The sequence below is a fragment of the Scyliorhinus torazame genome, chromosome 13 (genome assembly GCF_047496885.1).
Source record: "Scyliorhinus torazame isolate Kashiwa2021f chromosome 13, sScyTor2.1, whole genome shotgun sequence".
NCBI classification, from domain to species: domain Eukaryota; kingdom Metazoa; phylum Chordata; class Chondrichthyes; order Carcharhiniformes; family Scyliorhinidae; genus Scyliorhinus; species Scyliorhinus torazame.
Genome location: NC_092719.1, coordinates 40055431 through 40075742, shown reverse-complemented (window position 1 = coordinate 40075742; position 20312 = coordinate 40055431). Strand labels below are relative to the sequence as shown.

Genomic DNA, 20312 nt, shown 5'->3' with positions numbered 1-20312 from the left:
GTCTTACCGTGGCGGGGTGGACAAAACTTTCCGTGCTCCCGAAGTCCAACAGGCAGCTCGTTTCATGACCGTTGAGGAAAACCTTGTGGTCGCTGTGGAAAGCTTGCGGGGTCGTGACTGATCCAACATTACTGAGGCGAGTCGAGGCAGGAACTTCGAGTCGTCATCCGGCAGCGAGTGGTCACTTGCGGGGTCCTCGGTGCTGATCCAAGATGGTGGCGCCTGTCGGCTGCACATGGTGAGGGGTGAACAAAATGCCGGCACCCTGGGTTCACAAGTGGCGTCGGGTGCCCAAAAGGGCGGCGCCCGGTGGTCACTCGTGGCGATGGGGGCAGCGGGTTCCGCGGGGCGCATGAGGAGCGCGGGGGGGGAAACCCGCGGTCACTGCTCGGGACCGCAGCGACCGCCTTGGACTTGCAAACAGTCACGTAATGGCCCTTTTTGCCGCAGCCTTTACAGGTTGCGGTGTGGGGCCGGGCAGCGCTGGCGGGGGTGCTTGGCCTGGCCACAAAAATAGCAGCTGTTGCATTTGCTGCGTGCGGGCTGAGTCAAAGTCACTCCGGCTTGATGCGAAGCACCATCTTTTTAAAACTTGTGTATTAAATTGATGAACCATCAATTGGACACGAGGCGAAGATGCGATCCAAACAAAAGGCTTTAATACACAAGCTGTGTGCCCGACAGCAGACGTACAGAAGAATGGCCGACTGCCGGGGAACCTGGGTTCTTATATCCTGAGAGGCACATGACTTACCTGGGCCAATGGGCAGCGAGTCCTCTGCACCAATGGCAGCTCACCTCTGAAGGTACCGTAATACCCCCAGTCATACTACCACACTACCCATCCACAAGTTCGGTCAACCAAGTAAAGGCCTATAGAGGCTTGCTGCTGGAAGGAACATGGCATCTCAATCGGCTTCCAGGTCCTCAGCGGACGGGTTTTTATTAGGGAGGTGAAAGTGTTTGGTGGAAGTTGCATAACCGCCTCTACAGGACAGAATGAGTTATTTCTTAACATCTATCTCCTTGCTGTCTCAACTTCATAGAATCATAGAATCCCTACTGTGCGGCCCACCAAATCTGCACTGATTCTCTGAAATAGCACCCGACCTAGGCCCAATCCGCCACCCTATCTCCGTAACCCCACCTACGGGTAATTTAACATAGCCAGTCCAACAAATCTGCACATCTTTGGACTGTGGAAGGAAACCAGAGCACCCGGAGAAATCCCATGTAGACACAGGAAGAATGTGCAAACTCCACACAGTCTTGCAAGGTCGGAATCGAACCTGGATCTCTGACACTGTGAGGCAGCAGTGCTAACCACTGTGCCACCGTGCCGCCCTTCTGATATTCTTATACTTGATAATACCATGCCACAAGATGACATTTAAATGTTTTAAATTTTGTGTATAGAAAAATTAAGTTTCACTTACAACATGACTATCGGTTATAAGTAGGTCACTTGTGAAGATTGTGGGCGCATTTAATGGCCTGACTTGGTGAAATGCGTGCGCCGTATTCTCCTGGAGCCCGGAAACAAATGGCTACACCTGGAAGACGGCGCAATGGCGCTGTTTAGCATTGGTTTTCACAATCATGGGCAAGGAGTAACAGAACCTGGGGGGAGGGGGGGTCCACCAAGCCAATAGACAGCCTTGAATGGTCGGGCTCTAGGCAGGGTGGTACTCTCACACTCCTGCTGGCACCTGAGCACCTTGGCACTGCCAGCCTCACACCTTGGCAATACCACCCGGGTACCCTGGCTGGTACTGCCAGGATGCCGAGGTGGTGCTGGCAGGGGCACTGCCAGGGTACCAGACTGGCAGTGCCAAGGTGCCCGGGTTCCAGGTTCCCATGTCAGGGATCAGGCCCAAGGATCTCTTGCCCTTAAGAGGTAGGGTGAGGGGGGATTCGAGGACCCCATAAGAGATGTTGGTGCAGTAAGGGAGGGGGTTCTGGAGGCCACCTGGGGTGGTTGAAGGGGGTTGAAAGATCGGGGCGACATTTAAAAATGGTGCCCCAATCCACAAATACTCTTCCTGCACTGGCAAGCTGAAATGGGCAGGAAATTATGTAAGTGCGGCCTTTACGGGGCGTTCCTTGCTGAGGAACAGGTTGGGAGCCAGATGTGCAATTAGGGCATTGTAAAAAGCTTGGGCTAATGCATTTTTGCCTGGATTAAGGGAGGTCAATGTGGAGTTAATTAGAATTCAGCCCAGGAAGATGATGTAGTTACTGGGTGGAGCTAAGATATCAGGAATTTTGCAGCAAAGCAGGTCAGTGGAGTTTTCGATGAAGCTGTGAGCAGAAGTCAAGGTTTAGCTCTCACTGCAGTTGAGTTTAAAGATCTGTCTGCAGACAGACTAGCAGTCTTTCCAAACAGTTCAGACTTCTCTGATTAGAAAGAGAACTGAAACAAGCTTCTGAAGACATATAGCCAGAGGTTCAGCATGGTTTTGACAGGATTCAGGTCTTATCTTTGAAACAGTCTCAGAGGACATCTCTCTAAAGTAGGTATTCCTAAGTGCCAACTATTTAACAATGGATTGAAAGTTGAGATGTTTTTGTTTGAGTGGGAATAAAAATAGAAGTTTAAGGGTTACTGTGCCACTGCAGTGATTAGCGTTGTTTAAGGAGTAATTGTAAGGCTATTTTTCTTGTGTGATGTTACTGTGTTATGTTACTGTGTTAGTAATAAAGTTTGTTTTAATATACCATATCCTTATTTATTTGTGAAATCAATCCTGGAGCAAGGTATCCATTCCTCACTGTCTTACAAATTAAAATAAATTATTGGTGTTTCTGCCCAGTATCAAAGCTACTGTTGGGATCTGGCCTGAGATCGTAACACAGATCCCCAAACATGTTGGCTGGGATTCTCCGACCATCTGCCGGGTCGGAGAATCCCCGGGGAAGGTGCGAATCCCTCCCCATCGCCCCGACGCCGGCTGCCCTATTCTGTAGCGCCGTTTTTCGGGGGCCGGCGGAATTCCCGCCATGCCAGTTGGGGGCCGTTGACAGCGGCCCCCCGGCGATTCTCCGGGCCCCAATGGGCCGAGTGGCGGGGTAAGTGTGCGGGGGCGGTCCTGGGGGGGGGGGGGGGGCATCCGACACCAGGGGCCCTGCGGGTGAGCTGGTTTCGTGGGGGCCTTTTTTCCTCTGCGCCGGGCCCCGTAGGGCTCCACCATATTGCCCGGGGGCCGGCGCAGAGAAGAAAACCCTCGCGCATGCGCGGAAATACGCCGGCCAGTCTACGCCTGCGCGGAAATATGCCGGCCGGTCCACACATGCGCGAGATCATGCCGGCCGGTCCGTGCATGCGCGAACTTGCGCCGGCCTTTCGCCGCCGGCTGGAGCGGCGCCAACCACTCTGGCGTCAAACTAGCCCCCGAAAACTTGGAGAATTTCTCACTTTCGGGGCTGTTGACACCGGAGTGGTTGCCGCCGGTTTTCCCGCTGGTGTAGGGACTTGGTCCCCAGAAGGAAGAATCCTGCCCGTTATTTCTATACAAAGATACAATTCAATAAGGCAGTCTCTGTGGTGGATGTCTATTCTTTTTTGGTAAAATTCAGTATTCTTGAACTTTGCTGCTTGCAACCTCAGAACTATTCTCATTCCTTTCTGTATATGGTACTTCTTGAGTAGTTATTTCAGTATCTGTCACTATAGACATTGACTCTGGTCTACATTCCAACGTATCGGGATAGAGACAGGGTGAACACTTGGACGCTTTTCCCCAGGGCAGAAATTACAATTACAAGGGGGCACAAATTCAAGGTGAGGGGGGAAAGGTTCAGCGGAGATGTGCGGGGGAAGTTTTTTACACAGAGGTTAGTGGTGGCCTGGAATGCACTGCCAAGTGAGGTGGTTGAGGCAGATACGTTAGCGACATTTAAGACTTATCTGGATAGGCACATGAACAGACGGGGTATAGAAGGATACAGGCGGTTGGTCTAGATAGGACACGTGATCGGAGCAGGCTTAGAGGGCTGAAGGGTCTATTCTTGTGCTGTATTGTTCTTTGTTCTTTGTAGAGCTCTCTAGATCCTCTAGAGGTAGAACCTCTTGAGAAGTTTCTACAAACTAAATTGGTGTAGCAAGTAACCGATCAGCCTGATGTCGTCAAACACTTATCATCTGTCTGTACAGTGTATGATACTGGACCTGTCTTTGCTAGGATCAAAGCTGGTACCATAGAATCATAGAATCCCTACAGTGCAGAAGGAGGCCATTCGGCTCATCGAGTCTGCACTGACCCTCTGAAGACAACCCTACCAAACCCACATCCCCACCCTATCCCCATAACCCCACCTAACCTCCATGTCTTCGAACTCTAAAGGCCACTTTATCATGGACAATCCACCTAGCCTGCACATCTTTGGACTGTGGGAGGAAACCGGAGCACCCGGAGAAAACCCACGCACGCACGGGGAGAAAGTGCAAACTCCACACAGACAACCACCCAAGGCTGGAATTGAACCTGGCGCTGTGAGGCAGCAATGATAACCACTGTGCCACCATGCCGCCCAATTTTGCATTGGTGGTGTAATTCCTAGCTAGCACGGTCTCTCCCTGGTTGAATACTTACTTTTTAGAGATGTTCTTCCTCTGAGCAATTTGTACTTGTTGGTCTTGTTTGACAATCTCTGAAGTATCAGTTGGAGTTACCAAATCAAACTGTGTTCGTAGTTTCCTCCTAAACAACAGCATTGCCGGTGAACTTTGCGTGGTAGTATTTACAGTTGTTCCAATAAGATAATAAAAAGTTTATTTATTCTTCTTGATAATGTCCCGTGGTCCTTCGATGCTTTGATAGAATACTTTAATGATTGCACAAAACATTGAGCCAATACATTTATTACTGGATGATATAGAGCTGACTTAATATGGTGTAGTCCTCAAACTCCTTTGCAGTAAATTGTGTTTATAACAGACAATCTGTTCCGGTATTCCAAACCTTGTGAATATTTTGTCTAGTTTTTCAATGGTCTGCTTTGTCATTTTTGTTGACTTCATTATCGCAACTTCTGGCCATTTCGAGTGCATGTCCACAATCACTAAGAACATGTGTCCCTCCAGTGGACCAGAATAATACATGCGTATTCTCTGCCATGGCTGAGTCAGCCATTCCCACAGATATACTGGTTGCAATGGTGGACTGTTCCGTCATTTTGCACAAAATTGGCAACGCCCAACTTTCTCTTCAATTTGAGCATCTAATCCTGGTTACCCAAAATAACTCTGTGCTAATTCTTTCATCCTTACCACACAAGAATTTCCCTTATGCAGTTGGTCAAGGACTCTTCTACGTGAGCACGGAGAAATAATCACATGGATTCCCACTTCTGGACTGTCAACTCAAGTTAATGGAGCTTGATGTCTGGATTTGTCCTATGAATGCCTGACAGTGTGCCTTTTGGGACCAAGTCCATCACCTTCCCCACCACTGGATTGGCTCTTGTACATTTTTGAACTTGAGATGAAGTCACAGGTACAATATCCATGAGCGAGAAATACAAAATATTGACAACATTTTCTTCTGTGTCATGCTTGACTTGTAACGGCAATTGTGATAAAACATCAACATTTGCATGCTGCTCGGACTTATAATACTGGATATTGTAAGTGTGTGCCGACAATATCAATGACTGTCTTTACAATCTACTAGTTACCAAAGGAGATATACCTTTATATGGCCCAAAGCCTGTATCAAGGTTTGATGATCCGTCAATAGTGTAAAATGACGCCCATAAAGGTAATGGTGGAAACTTCTTACACTGAAAATAATGCTTAAAGATTTTTTTTCCCAGCTGAGTGTAATTCATTTTTGTGCTAGGAAGAGTGCGTGAGGCAACTGCTGCCAGTTGCTCCTCTTCCAAAGACATAGTGTGCCAGATGACTGCACCAACCCCACAGGGTGATGCATTGCAAGCTAACTGCAACTTCATTTTTGGATTATAATGAACCAACAGTTCTGACTTCAATAAAACCTATTTCACTTCATTGTATGCATTCTCACATTCTTCTGACTAGTGTCATGCCTGTTGACACATAGCAATGTATGTAAAGGCTTCAGTTGTGCAGCTAAATTGAGCACAAATTTACTAATACAATAGACCAATCCTAAAAATGAACATAATTGTGTCGCATTTTGAGGATGTGGTGCGTCTAAGATTGCTGTCATTTTCTTTTGTTCTTTGTCCAAACCGTCTTTGTTGATGCTATGACCAAGGTAATTTATGGATGACTTGAAAAAGTCACATTTTCCTTCTTAACTATCAGGTTGTGGCTCTATAACTGCTTCAGGGCAGCTTCCAAATTCTCGAAGTGTTCCTGTTTACTTGATGCAGTGATGAGTATGTCATCTAAATAACATTGCACTTCATTCAACCCACTTAGAAGTTGAGCCAATGATCTTTGAAAAAGAGCAGGTGCAGATGTTACTACAATAGAATGTCTTCTGTAATGAAACAGACCTTTGTTTGTCACTGTGGCGAGTAGTGGCTGTGATTCAGCAGCCACATTCATCTGCAGATATGTCTGTGAAGGATTATTCTACTGAATTTCTGTCCTCCAGAAAGTCCAGCAAACATGCCTTCCATCAACGGCAGTGGGTAGTGACCTAAGCACAAAACTGGGTGAATGATAATTTTAAAATCATACAAATTCTCACTGAGCCATCCCATTTTAATACAGGAATGATTGGTGTCACCCTATGACTAGTAGCAACAGATTCAATGACTCCTGTCTTTACTAATCTCTCTAGTTCTTCCTCAACTTTAGGCCTAATGGCGTATGGTATGGTTCTAGCTTTGAGACATTTGGGTGTGCTGTCTGGCTTTATTTTTAGGTGTTCAGTCATAGATCCGAGTGAGTCTTCGAACACCTTCTCATACTTCTTCAGAAGTTGTAAGTTGTTCTTTGAATCTACTAATTAATTGACTGTTTCCCAATTAAGGCTAATTTTAGCCAACCATGCTCTGCCAAATAGACTAGGAAAATTTCCACAGTCAATGCAAAGAGGCAACTTTGCCATCTGCCCATTTGCTTCTATTTTCAGCATAATGCATCCTTTTACTGGAAGCCCTCTTCAGTGTCCGTCCTTAGGATCACATTTGATGGTTTTGAAGACAGGTGTGCTTCAGCTTTTGATAATAAATTTTCTCAGGCATTAGCGATAATTCAATTTAAACCCAACATTGAGAACATTAAATTTGAAAAGGCGGAGTGCAGGAGCCTGTAGAGTTCAGCGTGCTCAGAGGGGGATGGGGGAGCTGGAGCTGATGTGAAACAGAGTGTACAGGCAACAAGGTTTTGGAGGGTGAGGGTTGGGGGTAAGAATGGAGAGTGATCCAAAGAGCATTGAGGTTGTAAAGCCTGAAGGTGACAAGGATATGGATGAGGGTTTCAACAGCAGGTGGGCTGAGGCAGTGGTGCAGAGGATATATCCTCTTTTTATGATATCGGCTATCATATTCAGTGAAGTATTTAGAAATTGCAAAGATTTTCAGTGGGTGGGCGGATGCTTGAGTGGTGAGTGATCAGGTGGGTGGGTGTGTGGATGTGAGGGTGTTGGTTGAGTGATCAGGTGGGCGAGCTACTGGTGAGTGGGCGGGTGAGTTGGTAGATGAGTAGGCGGATGAGTTAAGTTGTGTCAGTGGTGGGAATCTTTGGGATGCTCGGAGATGGTCTGTCATGTCGGATGGGGTTGCTTTGCGTCGATGGGGGGTTGGTGGTTGGGGTATGTTGGGAGTAGTATGTGTGGGGGTGAGTTGGTTTACGCTTTTAATCTCTGGTCTAACTCAATGATTAAACAATGTAATAAGCTTAGGGTGTGCTGGTAAGTAGTGCATATCTAACCCAAGTCTCCAACAGTGAGGTCAGTGTGAGAGACATTCTTGCAGTGTCCTGGGAAGTTTAAACTTCTCGGGCAATTCCAGCATTTGTGTACACGTCAGGGTTTCCAACGGGTTTTAAAGACACTTCAACTTTTGTGGCTGTTGGCATCAGAAGATTTAAAAAAATGTATTCATGTGGTGTACATGTTGCAGGTTAGGCCAGCATTTGTTACCCATCCCTAATTGCTCTTGCGGCCTGTTGTCCATTAATTTTGAGGTAAATCCAACAAAATTGCGAACAAAAATATTGCTGCTAATCATCGACTGGCAATAATGACAAAATGTTGATGCATTCATTCCCAGAATCACTCATCTTGCTTAGGGTTACACATGAAAGGAGAGAACTGAAGCGATAACATTGTGTGGAAATGACTTCATCACCCATTGTGTCATCGTGGAAAACAAAATAGTATGTTCAAAATTTCACTCTGTCCCACAGAATTGTATGACAGAGGTTTTGAAGTTCGCGTGGGAGCAAGTGTCTGCTGCACTGTCAGGTCCCCCGCCACCCAGTAGCCCAGCTTCAAAACGGTGTTTGTTACTGGTTGCTTTATGGAACATAGTCTACTTAAAATCTGCCAAAAGAGTGCCCCTTTTATATAATCTGGCTGCTGCACAGTCTCTCACTGTGCTGTGAAATATATATTCTTATTGATATTCTATATATACTGAAGGCAAATGTTGAAAGACAACATACTTACATTTCCTGTGGGATCGTGAGTCTGTGCTGCGAGTGGTTCAGGGAGATTCTTTCATGGTTGCAAAGCTTTTCCCCTGTGCTTGAAGGGAACATCTTGGATTTTATTCGTCTCTCCCTGTAAGAGATTTGCTTTCTGTTCAATATTACAATCTTTGAAGAATTACTGAGGTGTTAATAACAGTGAAAGTGCAGCAAGGTTATAATCCATTCAAAATACATAGCTGTTAATGCTGTTGCATACAAAATGTTTTGAGTAATCAGAAGTTATGTTTTGCTCATTTTGTTGCTCAATTTAAAGTAAGTGCATGGTTTTGAAGCAGCTCACAGATTGTGCTTGAAAGTGTAGCTTTGGCATTCAATCCCAGTTTAGTAGATCTCTGCTGGTCCCCTCCAGAAAGTTACTTCTGTTGTCTGTGATCTCAGTTCTCTTCCTACTTCTTTGTTTCCTTCCTTCTATTCCCTGTTTTAAATGTAGTATTTTGTGTTTATTTCGAATCTTTAACAGAGAAGAACCAAAGTACCAGGCATTGCACTGACGTGTAATCAGCCAAAAATTGACATTGACCCAAAGAAAGGGATATCTGGAGGATTGATTGAACGTTTTGTAGAGGTATTCCCCTCAAAAAAGAGGGCAGCACAGTGGTTAGCACTACTGCTTCACAGCACCAAGGACCCGGGTTCAATTCCGATCTTGGGTAGCTGTCTGTGTGAAGTTTGTTTGTTCTCCCCGTGTCTGGTGGGTTTCCTCCAGGTGCTCCAGTTTCCTCCCACAGTCCAAAGATGTGCAGTTTAGGTGGATTGGCCATGCCAAATAGCCCCTTAGTGTCCAACGATGTGCAGGTTAGGTGGCATAATGGGACTGAGCGGGGTCTGGGCCTCTTTCAGTGGGTTGGTGCAGACTCAATGGGCCAAATGGCTTCTTTCTGAACTGTAGGATTTCTAAAAAATATACGGAGGGACTACAAGGAGGTGGGGGAGTTAGAACGCTTTAGGAAGGCAATTTTAGAGCTTAAGGCCAAGATGGAGGGGTAAAAAGAGGCCGGAGTTGCAGGATTCCAGGATTCCAAGTGTCTTGAAAATGGCTACTGAGAGAGGGTGGAGTGTTCCCAGAGTGATTTGAACATCAGGATGAGAATTTTAAATTGGAGGTGCTGGAATACTGAGAGAAAATGTAGGCCGGTGAGCACCCAGGTGGTAGATGAATGGGACTTGGTGCGGGATGACATACGGGCTGCAGAATCTTGTATGAGCTGAAATTTATGGAGGCTGAAAGACCAGCCAAGAGTGTATTAGAATAGTCAAGCCTAGAGGTAAGGAAGACAACTAGTTGTGTTCGAAGAGGGGCTAAGTCTAAGATATGGTGAAGACTATTGGGAATGATTCCTGTAACATCCCTACTTGGATTTAAAATAAACTGATATTTCTCAGTTCAGAGGCTGCAGTCTGAATCTGGAAAATATCTAAGGAACATACATACATGGGTAGGTCGTTGAGCCTGTTCCCCCATGCTGTATGACCATGGCTAAATTGTGTCATGACTGCATGAATCCACCTTTGCCCCCAATTGCTTTAATATCTTTGGTAAAATCTATCAGTCTCTGATCCAGAATTAATAAGTGACCTAATATCAGTTGCCACTTACGTAAGAGAATTCAGAACTTCCACCGCCCTTCATGTGAAGAACACGTTTCCAATTTCATTTTAAAATGTCTGGTTCTCGTTTTTAATATAATGCTGTATAATTCTGGACTGCTCAACCAGCAGAACTGGTTTCTCTATATCTACCCTATCAGTTTCCCGAAATGCTGTGAAAACTTTGATCAAACCCCTCTTTAGGCTTCTGAATTCCAAGGAATACAACCCTTGTTTGAGATACATGTCCTTGTAATTTAGTCCTTGGAATCTAGATATCATTTTGGTAAGACCATGTTCTTTCTAAGGTGTGGTGCCCAGAACTGTTCAGAACACTCTGGGTGTCTTCTAATCAGCTAACTTTGCATAACTGTTGCATAACCTCTACCCCCTTGTATTCTAGGTACAAAGACGAGCATTCAATTAGCCTTGTTGATTATTTTCTGTCCCTGTCCAGGCTGTTTTTATAATCTTTGGATGTGGACCTTGAGTCTAAGGAGGGATTTCATCAAATGCCTCTGTTAGCCCATATAAACTACAGCCCTAGGCTAGTTGGTCTATTATTCCCTGTCTCTCTCTCTCTCACTTCTCTTAAATAACACAGTGACCATGTACAATTTTTGAATCCAAAAGAATGGCTTCTGAATCTAGCAAATTTTGGAGATTCCAGTTGGAGCACCTGCAATATTCTGACCTACTTCCTTAAAAACATTAGGATGGTAACCCTGGCGATTTGCCACTCATTATTAGTGCAGTTATATTCTTTATTATTAATATTGTTCCATTGCTTACGTAAATTTTGGTGAGTATCCTTTCCTGAATCTGTATTCATTTCCTTAGGATGACCAACAATTTATCCTCTTCCTTCACTGCAAATATTGGCACAAAATAATTTTTCAATATGTTTGCCATTTTCTCATTTTCCTTGATTTTCCTTCTGCCATCCCCTAACAGTAAATCTTTTTGTGCTGATTTTCTCTCCCCTTGCAAATTGCCTTTCATATTCCCTTGTTTATAACTCTTACTATTTGTTTCATTGTTCCAGTTGCCATGATGTGTGTCAGCTTTTATGCTGAAGCATGCTTTTTCTTTTCGTCTTATGCTGTCTCTTACTTATTTAGTCGAGCCAACCTCTTTTTAGATTGCTTGCAATCTGGACCTATCATAAATTCTCGTTGCACTGCCAGATGATTGAATAATTTATTCAGAAGAAAGAAAAGAAATCCAAAAATTTTAACTACAAAATGTAATGATATGGGAAGGTTTGACATGCTCAGCACTCACCCCTGAACCTGCTTTACAACATTCACACTATGTTGAAGGTACACTTGATTCCAAAGTCCCTGGCACCACAAACAATGGGCTAAGAGTTGTGCATGTTATTGGTGCCGTATGATCGACACAAAGCTTAGTGATGCAGTCAATTGCAACTGCTCTGATGGTTTGCACATCAGAATCTCTACAAGAGGCCATCGAGGCCAATGTTTAACAGTGCTAACAGGCAACCATTTGGAATAGATTCCAAGATCTTAAAAGAACACTTCAGGAGATCCAACAATGGTACGCATAGGGAAGCTTTAATTGAACAAGTAGCTTCGGGCTCAGCTTCCGAAAGCTGTGCTTCCCTTCTGCGTTCACCATTGTTTTTGGTGAACTATTGAGTGTTCTAATAAAGGTCTACGTTAAAAAAAAACACTCTGACCTTTCTCCTCTCTTTCATTGATGCTTAATCGTATGGCTTCCCATTATTGACTTAACTGACCAGTGGAAATAATCTTTCCTCAATTTGCCTAATTTGAATACTTCTATCAGACATCCTCTTACTTCATTGAAAAGAACCTGTTTCTCTTTTCTTTCCTCATAACAAGTCTTTCAACTCTGCTTTCAGAATAAATCCTTTGTGCTCTCGCTACATGGCCTGACATGCTTGCTAAAGTAAGGCACCCAAAGCTTAACCAAATATTCTAACAATAGCCTTACTATGCCTGTCTCAGTCCGAGCTCATCAATTAGAACTGCCCATTCTAATCCATTTCCTTGCCCTTATCTCATATCCTTCAAAATGCTTCATTTATACTTGACTAATTTTCTTCTAAATGACAGAATCCCTGGGCTTGGTATTAACCTAATAGGACAGTTGGAAGAGCTTGCTGGGTGCTAAGCTCAAAATATGACAGACTTGACCCAAGCTTACTGCCATTTTGTATGCCAGAGGGGAACGTGTCATGCAAATGTCCCACCTTGGGGAGGTTGGACACTTCATTAGCATATTTAATCAGGTTTCCACAGTCTAATTAGCAGTCTGATTTAAATTTGGCAGCTGCTGTGCGGATTTCCCAGGGCTCAGAGAAATCTTGCTCACCTGTTCATGGTCCTTTCTATTCACATTCCAACTTTTTAAAGATGCATTTATATGTTCTCCAGATCTCTATAAAAATATTTATTTGCACTGTTTTTCCTTCCCAAAACATACTACTTTTGTGCGGGCCACGAAGAATCCAGCACAAGTTGAAGGATAGAAATAAATAACATTTATTTACAATAACATATATATATATATATATATATATATATATATATATATATATACAACAACAGCAACAGCAACTCCCTTGCTGTTCATTCTCCTCTAGCCGGTTCCAAACTGGGCAGCTTTATTTATGCAGGGAATCTGCTAATGTTTTCTCCGCCCCCTCATTGGGGAAGCTCATACTCCCAAAGGACTGTGGGATTGCCATTAGTCCCCAGCCAGTGGTAAGCAGGCAGGTTATAACAACTACCTTGTTGCATTGAACTGCATGTGAAATTCCACTAACTTGTCTTGGCCCTTCCAATCGGTTATGGCCTTGATCACAGTACATCATGGCTCTTAACGTAGCATTAGCAAGTTTCAGTACCTTAAATTCCTCTTTTGCCAGTATCCAAATCATACAGTTAAATGGAAAATGGAAGAAGCTGCAGATCCCTGGAGCGCAGAACCACAGGGCAGCATGGTAGAGGGCAGCACGGTAGCATTATGGATAGCACAATTGCTTCACAGCTCCAGGGTCCCAGGTTCGATTCCGGCTTGAGTCACTGTCTGTGCGGAGTCTGCACATCCTCCACGTGTGTGCGTGGGTTTCCTCCGGGTGCTCCGGTTTCCTCCCACAGTCCAAAGATGTGCAGGTTAGGTGGATTGACCATGCTAAATTGCCCTTAGTGTCCAAAATTGCCCATAGTGTTGGGTGGGGTTGCTGGGTTATGGGGATAGGGTGGATGTGTGGACCTTGGGTAGGGTGCTCTTTCCAAGAGCCGGTGCAGACTCGATGGGCCGAATGGCCTCCTTCTGCACTGTAAATTCTATGAATCTAACATCCTGACTACTTTGGAAAAAAAAATCCATTTAGCCTTATTCTTTATGCCCTGTCGGTGAGCCTTCTCTGTCAGTAAAATTTGTTTCAATATCATGCGCTTTAATTTTTGAACACATTCTAACAATTAACAGGTAAAACTTCTGCTGCATTCCCTTTATTTATACACAGTGTTGTAGTAACTGCTTGAAGAGCACAGCAAAGAAATAATGACGCTTGCATATTTGTTTGTAGTGGTTCATCCGGTGACGAACACACCTTTATCTCTCATGACTTGTTGCTACTTCTCATTCAAATCCCCATGAGGCCTCAAGCATGGCATGCTGAGATAACTTTGCTTACCTTTCACAGCATCATATTGCAAAGCGTCCCTTGGCACAAACATCTGTTGCAATCTCAATATGAATTCAGGGTATTGTTCAACCATATGTGCGGTACATTCAATGGTTGTTATCATTGTTTCACCTGCGGGCCCAATCCTCCAGCAAGGCATCTACATATTTCCTTCAAGCAACTGTGCTATGTTTAATTTGCAGGGATGCTATCCCTCCAACTATTCATGGGGCAAGACATTAGCAGCATATTCTTCCCAAACTGGCTTTCGGCACCTTCAATAAGTTGAATCCTGCTTAAAGGGGGTCAAAACTAAATCAAGTCTAAAATGTCCAGTGGTAGGTTTTCTTGGCATTATGGGACAAATACTAAAGAGGGTGTTTGTGAGGCATGATAATCACTGCCAGTGAGTTTCTGGATTCTGGAAAGGCGCCAGTAGATTCAGAATTGGCATTTACAGTTCTCATATTTTTAAAAACATGAAGAAAACAAACTCAAACAACTTACTCATTAGTCTCATTTCAATTGTATTATGCATGAATGCACAAGTGGTGCAATAAAAATGGGAAAAAATGAAAAATATAAATTATAATGTATAGATATAGAGTATTAGTCAGAAGTTTGGTAGCACAGTTATGTTGAGGGTGAGAGCAAGTAGTAATTAGAATATTCCAGCAATGTGTGTCGGGACTACACTGATCCTAGTTTGCGTTTGGAACTAAATGCAAATCGAAGGTTCAGAGCCAGCAGGAGACTTGGCGAGGCAGCTAAATTACAGAATGAATTTTCTAACATATGTAAGTGATCAAAATAGTGGCACATGACATTTCTGCTGAACATGTACTGTACACATGGAGGAAAAATTGGCCACATATGTCTTCCATGAACAATGTTGAAATAGCTAAAGATAAGTTGAAAGAGACCTGCGTGTTTCAGTAGATTGTACAGTCAGCATGTCCAACCAGTGCAGAGGAGCGATCTACAAAGACATTAGGATGTTGAACTAAATTGTCCGAATGGTGGAAGGCAAGTCAGACGAAGTCACAATCAAACTGGGCAGTGCTCAGGTCTGACCATTTCTGGTCATCCAGTTAAGACAATGAAGCTTTGGGGATAATGCAGACCAGAGTCACGAGAATGCTCCCGAAGTATTGTATGTCAGAGCTATGAGGAAATATTGAAGAAGCTTGGGCTTTTCGGCACAAAAAGGAATTTGACTGTAAAATCCTAGAATATTTTGCAATATTAAAATTAAAGTTTAAAATTATTTTAAAGTAGTTAAAGTAGAACCAGAGTGGGGGTCAGCATGATGGCGCAGTGGTTAGCACTGCTGTCACACGGCGCCGAGGTCACAGGTTCGGTCCCGGCTCTGGGTCACTGGCTGTGTGGAGTTTGCACATTCTCCCCGTGTTTGCATGGGTTTTGCCCCCACAACTTAAAGATTTGCAGGGAGGTGGATTGGCCATGCTAAATTGCCCCGTAATTGGAAAAAAATGAATTGGGCACTCTAAATTTATTTTTCAAAAAAGTAAAACCAAAGGTTCAAACCAGCAAAACGAAAATTTAGGCCAAAGATAAGAAGATCTTTATAATGTGACTATTGTGTGGACTTGTTTAATGGACTTTCAGATAGATTGGTGAAGATGGCACATTCACAATCTCCCTGATTATTCATTGCTTGTAAGTGAAGTTCAGATAGTTGCACCTGGTGTGGAAAATCTATTGCTTGGGGCTGTTTGTTCTATTTGTCTAAGTTTTATTCTCTTCAAACGCCTCATGACGGCACACCTCATGACAGGGACCCAGGTTTGATTCTGGCCTTGGATGAGTTTGCACTTTCTCCCCGTGTCTGCGTGGGCTTCCTCTGGGCGCTTCAGTTTCCTCTCACAATTCAAATATGTGCAGGTTAGGTGGATTGGCCATGCTAATTGCCCCTTAGTGTCCAGGGATGTACCGGTTGTCCAGCGGGGTGGACATGGATAGAGTGCTCTCTTGAAGGGTCGGTGCAGACTCGATGGGCTGAATGGCCTCCTTCTGCACCGTAGGGATTCTATTCTTCTATGAGAAGAAGTAGCTGTTGTAATTGAGCTGAGCGTGGGGGCATGGACTTTTGTATATATTATTTATTTATGTTCACTCTGTGATAAAGCACAGAACATCAGTTTGTTCATTGTGCACATAAGTGGCAGATATGAAGATAAGCAAATTTTCCTATCTATCGCGCCTTTGCCTGACCTGTATGCATGCAGCCTTGCATATGCTTCTTCTAATTGCCCTACAAACAGAATTTCTGATATTTCTTACTCATTTTCCTCGACCTGCTTTGACACCAGAGTAAAATTCAGAGCTGTGGTAAAAATCAAGATTGGTTAATGTTTTGTGCTGGTCCCACTTGCCTCTATTTACCGTGACTTCCTTTCCCCATTGCCAAATGGCCCACAAACTCAGTTAATAGCTGTTCAGAAAGCTAGAATGAAGATTATTCCAAGACCACACCTGTCGATTCCAATATTGTGTTCCATCTGTTACTTGGCTGGAGCCTTTTTCATTCTGGGAAAGAAAGTAATGGAAAGAAGTTAAAGTATTAGAGCTGAAATTGAAGTCCTATTTTCCAGGGTCAGTTAATGCTTGTATATGTCTCGCTGCACTATCAATTGGTATCAGCTAATAGCTCCAGCTGACGTGAAGACCTATTTTTTGAGGTAGCATCAGCATCTGTTATTGCTTCTACATCAAACAGAAGTGATACTTTAATTACCGCAGGTTATTTTCATTCTCTAGAGCTGAACCATTAGGGCATGATAATCTCCTGAAGCTACTCTCCCAAATCTAAATATAGTTTGTTCGAATAATGCATTACTTGCACTGGTCACCACAATATCATATTCTATGGGAGATGGTTTTGAACTGGCCAAAATAATACTTTTTGTAGAAAAAGCCTCCTAGGAAAAGGGTGGCATGGTGGCACAATGGTTAGCACTGCTGCCTCATACGGGCAGCACATGGCGCAGTAGTTACCACTGGGACTACGGCGCTGAGGACCCAGGTTCGAATCCCGGCCCTGGGTCACTGTCCGTGTGGAGTTTGCACATTCTCCCCGTGTTTGCGTGGGTTGGGCCTCTGTGGTGATATGCATCACTGTAAATACACAAGGGGTTAATGTATGTACACTGGGACTAAATAAACACTAGAGGGAGCACTAGAGACATCATGACACACAGACATTCAACCAATAGGTTAGTAAGATAGGACATGACCAATGGGCAGTCAAGACACACCCAGAGGTGACACTACCACGCTCAAGTGAACAACAAAGCGACTATGACAGTCCACCCAGATTATTTGAGCCACCAGAAGAAGACTCTAACAGTCTACCCAGCTCATTTAACCAGCAAGAAGACACTGAAGGTCTACCCACTGTATGTGCGACAAGTGATGTTGGCATCCCACTTCCCATACTCGATGTGCAACATGACAGACCTCAGCTAGTGTGTACAGAGGCACTCGACAATCACAGTGAAACTACTGGTGACTCCGGTGACACCACGTTAATTCAAACCTCATTCGCTCGAGCCTCTCCACAAGCAAATGCATTCCTGAACATTTTGACTCCGGACGGGGAGCATCAAGAAACCTCAGCTGCCTCAAGTGAACCTGAAATGACTTTGGACAGGGAGCATCAAGAAACATCAGCTGACACAGATGAACCAGAAAGGGCTCCAGATGGGGAGCATCGACAAGCCAAAGCTGATTCAAGTAAGCCGGACATGACTCCAGACGGGGAACGCCACGAACTCAGTGACGGCTCGCTCAAGGAAACAGCAGATGCCATAAAGGATGCTGACATGAGTAACTGTGTGCAGGACTCGTATTAGCCACAGAGGGTGGTTGTTGAGCGCAGCAAACACAACAACAGAACCTACAAATCCAACAACGAAGACAACGACACGAAGCGTACCAAAGGCAACAACGTCGACAACAAGCACGACAAAAACAACAACAATGGAACTACGACTGGTACGACATGGTACAACTCTGCAAATGCGGGACACTGTTACTGCTCAGCTCAGTACAATGACATACCATGGCGACACAGATTGCATACATCGCTACCACAAGCATCGAAAGAAAAAAAGAGTCCAAACCAGACAATGAAGTGATTTGACCGTTTCTTGGTTCCTTACGCACAGGGACACTGACGGTGTTTACAAAGCAATGCCACCATCAACATCACCACCTCACCAACAAAACAAGAAAGCCACTCAACCATATTAATTCATGAACTTTGTACTCATACATATTATTTGGACTTATTGTGTCATCATCTCTCATCATGATTTGTACATGTCATCATTTATCTGCCTATTTTGTTCAATTTTCTTTAACACTGCACAGAAAATATGTAACACGAAAAAGGGAGGATGTGGTGATATGTATCACTGTAAATACACAAGGGGTTAATGTAGATACACTGGGACTAAATAAACACTGGAGGGAGCACCAGAGACATCATGACACACAGACATTCAACCAATAGGTCAGTAAGATAGGACATGACCAATGGGCAGTCAAGACACACCCAGAGGTGACACTACCACTAGGGGGACACCCATATAAAAGGACAGGGCACACATGCTCTTTCTCTTTCCATAGGCGACACTCAGAGAGACAGGGGCAGATCAGGGAAGCATCACACCCACAGCATGGATTAGAGCAGACTGGTTAGTTAGATTGAGTAACTATAGTAAGATTAGCAGGAGAGTCGAACCCAAGTAGGAGAACTGCTAACTGTTCGATAAATGTGTTAAATCTATCTCCAAGTCTGAACCTTCCTTTGTCAGAGTATACATCAAGGAAGCAGCTTATGCTATGTGAAGAAGCATAACACAACAGCCCCCACAACTCAAATATTTGCAGGGTAGGTGGATTGGCCACGCTAAATTGCCCCTTAATTAGAAAAAATGAATTGGATACTCTAAATTTAATCTTTAAAAAAGCATTGCTGCCTCACGGCATCAGGGACCCGGGTTCGATTCTGAATTCGGGTGGCTGTCTGTGTGGAGTCTGCACGTTCTCCCCGTGTCTGTATGGGTTTCCTCCGGATGCTCCGGTTTCCTCTACTGTCCAAAGATGTGCAGGTTGGGTGGGTTGGCCATGCAAAATTGCCCTTAGTGTCCAAAGATGTGCAGGTTAGGTGGATTGACCATGATCAAAGTGTGTGAGATTACGGGGATTGGACAGGGGAGTGAGCCTAGGTAGTGTACTCTTTTGGAAGGTTGGTGCAGACATGATAGGCCAAATGGCCTCCTTCTGTACTATACAGATTCTATGGATTCTATTTTCTCTGTGATATCTTGTACTGATCTGAGATGCCACACATCTCAGCTCATTATATCCTGCTACCCCCGTTCCACTGACACTCTGACGGGTAGAGTTTACCCAGGCTCCCTGTTGTAGACTGTTGTTATTCACAGGGGAATGGTGGCTGGAAGCGGATCAACCTCATCCACATTTCCAATCTAAGCACTGAATGAACTCAAAGAAAACAGTCTGCTTACATTATCTGTGAGCAATTTTAAAAATTACGAAACATTATTGTAGCTATAAGCAAAAAAAGTCAAGACAAACCTATTACATTAAAAAGGGCACATATTGAAAGACTGAAGCATGTTTAGTTTTAAAATGCAGCTTTTGTATTGCCATGTAGAAAAGAGCTTTCCCCCATATAAACCTGTCCTCTCTTATTATCTTCAATAAAGCTCCATGGTGTATACCGGCAATGAATACTAAATTTAATTTAATCAGTGGTTAAAGGCTCAGTGTCCATAATGAATTGCAGTTGATTGAATCACTGGATTCCCTTTTTTAAACAGCGATACTTGTTGACCTATGGATTTTAATTTATTGGGCCTTAGAGAGGTCATTTGGGGTCATTACTATTACCCAGGATGGTACTTTGTATTCTGGCACTATCTTGATGCTCACATTTATAACCTGTAAGTTGCTGGAGACAGTTACTATTAACCGCCGAAGATAGGAACCAATCGCTCTCATGACTCGGAATACAATTGTTTTGGGGGTGAAAAAGCCATTAAAAAAAAGTACAACCTAGATTAAACTGTTACGACCCGTATGAGACCTACAGGGTTGGAGCAATTAGTCTCCCCGTGAGTCTCACTGAATACGAGCTCCCCGACTCAGGAGGCGGGGTGCCCGAGGACATTCATGATTGAGATCTGTATCAAGCCGGCCAGGTATGGAACCAACAAAGCAGACCTGGCTGGGATCTGATGTACATTGTAAAGTTAATTGCTTTGCAATAAACCAAGTTTTCTTTTGACCAACTTGATTTGGACCCATTTGTGGCCTACTAAACTGGCAATGAGGATAAAACTG

At 44.1% G+C, this 20312-nt stretch overlaps 1 protein-coding gene and 1 long non-coding RNA gene across 5 annotated transcripts in view; one reads left to right on the top strand and one right to left on the bottom strand.

Annotated features, from left to right (window-relative positions):
* The window catches only part of LOC140387978 (uncharacterized), a 33965-nt gene extending 22866 nt beyond the window's left edge, over window positions 1–11099 (bottom strand). Inside the window, exons 1-2 of the long non-coding RNA XR_011934041.1 lie at window positions 11027–11099; window positions 8604–8717 (exon numbers count right to left, since the gene is read on the bottom strand). This is a non-coding gene — a long non-coding RNA (uncharacterized lncRNA). The remainder of the gene's footprint in view (window positions 1–8603; window positions 8718–11026) is intronic.
* The window catches only part of LOC140387976 (voltage-dependent calcium channel subunit alpha-2/delta-1), an 890358-nt gene that overhangs the window by 295957 nt on the left and 574089 nt on the right, over window positions 1–20312 (top strand). The window lies entirely within an intron of this gene.